This window comes from Panthera pardus, unplaced genomic scaffold, assembly GCF_024362965.1.
Source record: "Panthera pardus isolate Hobbes unplaced genomic scaffold, ASM2436296v1 HiC_scaffold_17, whole genome shotgun sequence".
Classification (NCBI taxonomy): Eukaryota; Metazoa; Chordata; class Mammalia; order Carnivora; family Felidae; genus Panthera; species Panthera pardus.
Genome location: NW_026526732.1, coordinates 57,401,867 through 57,403,764, shown reverse-complemented (window position 1 = coordinate 57,403,764; position 1,898 = coordinate 57,401,867). Strand labels below are relative to the sequence as shown.

Below are 1,898 nucleotides of genomic sequence, written 5' to 3'. Positions count from 1 at the left end.
TTTGCCCATTTCTTCACTGGATTATTTATTTGTTGGGTGTTAAGTCTGATAAATTCTTGATAGATTTTGGATACAAGCCCTTTATGTGATATGTTGTTTGAAAATATCTTCTCCCATTCTGTCGATTGACTTTTAGTTTTGATGATTGTTTCTTTCACTGTGCAGAAGATTTTTACTTGGATGAGGTCCCAATAGTTCATTTTTGCTTTTGTTTCCCTTGCCTCCGGAGACGTGTTGAGTAAGAAGTTGCTGCGGACAGGATCAAAGAGGTTTTTGCCTGCTTTCTCCTCGAGGATTTTGATGGCTTCCTGTCTTACATTGAGGTCTTTCATCCACTTTGAGTTTATTTTTGTGTATAGTGTAAGAAAGTGGTCCAAGTTCATTCTTCTGCATGTCACTGTCCAGTTTTCCCAGCACCGCTTGCTGAAGAGACTGTCTTCATTCCATTGGATATTCTTTCCTGCTTTGTCAAAGATTAGTTGGCCATACATTTGTGGGTCCACTTCTGGGTTCTCTGTTCTGTTCCATTGATCTGAGTGTCTGTTCTTGTGCCAGTACCACAATGTCTTGATGATTACAGCTTTGTAGTATAGCTTGAAGTCTGGGATTGTGATGCCTCCTGCTTTGGTTTTCTTTTCCAAGATTGTTTTGGCTATTCGGGGTCTTTTCTGGTTCCATAAAAATTTTAGGATTGTTTGTTCTAGCTCTGTGAAGAATGATGGTGTTATTTTGATAGGAATTGCACTGAATATGTAGATTGCTTTGGGTAGTATCGACATTTTAACAATATTTGTTCTTCCTATCCAGAAGCATGGAATATTTTTCCATTTTTTCTTTGTGTCTTCTTCAATTTCTTTCATAGGCTTTCTATAGTTTTCAGTGTATAGATTTTTCACTTCTTTGGTTAGATTTATACCTAGGTATTTTATGGGTTTTGGTGCCACTGTAAATGGGATCAATTTCTTGATTTCTCTTTCTGTCGCTTCATTGTTGGTGTATAGGAATGAAACCGATTTCAGTGCATTTATTTTATATCCTGCAACTTTGAAGAATTCATGAATCAGTTCTAGCAGTATTTTGGTGGAATCTTTTGGGTTTTCCATGTAGAGTATCATGTCATCTGCGAAGAGTGGAAGTTTGACCTCCTCCTGGCCAATTTGGATGCCTTTTATTTCTTTGTGTTGTCTGACTGCAGAGGCCAAGACTTCCAATACGATGTTGAATAACAGTGGAGAGAGCGGACATCCCTGTCTTGCTCTTGACCTTAGGGAGAAAGCTCTGTTTTTCCGCATTGAGGATGATATTAGCATTGGGTCTTTCATATATGGCTTTTATGATCTCAAGGTATGTTCCTTCTATTCCTACTTTCTTGAGGATTTTTATAAAAACGTGGAAGCTTCACGAATTTGCGTGTCATCCTTGCACAGGGGCCATGCTATGCTAATCTTCTCTGTATCGTTCCAATTTTAGTATATGTGCTGCCAAAGTGAGCACTAACCGAATTCTACCACTGGCTTTCCTAGCTCTCCAGCTTGCAGATGGCAGATTGTGACTTCTAGGCTTCCATAACCACATGGGCCAGCTCCTACAATAAACTTCTTCTATATCTATCCTTTTGGTTCTGTGCCTCTGGAGAACCCTAATACTCTTATAATATCTTGAATCTGAGGCTGAATTTAGACAGTATATATGAGGGTAAAGGTGGAGAGATGAACATGAGATGGTATTCTGGAAGCAAGGTAAGGTGAGATCCAGAGGCCTAGAAGTCTGGATGTGTCCTCTAAAATGCTGGAGGTCTCTGTACAAAGGGAACACAGTGGTTGGGGAAGAAGGACTAATAGGAACTAAATAACCATTTTGCCAGCTTCATCATTTTGCCTAAGACTAGGCCTTGGGAT

General features: G+C 39.5%; 1 non-coding gene across 1 annotated transcript; it reads right to left on the bottom strand.

The window, feature by feature from the left end:
- Positions 1-1,382: 1,382 nt before the first annotated feature.
- LOC128777956 (U6 spliceosomal RNA) lies at positions 1,383-1,494 on the bottom strand. Its single transcript, XR_008423245.1, has one exon. It is a non-coding gene; the product is annotated as a U6 spliceosomal RNA (small nuclear RNA).
- Positions 1,495-1,898: the final 404 nt, after the last annotated feature.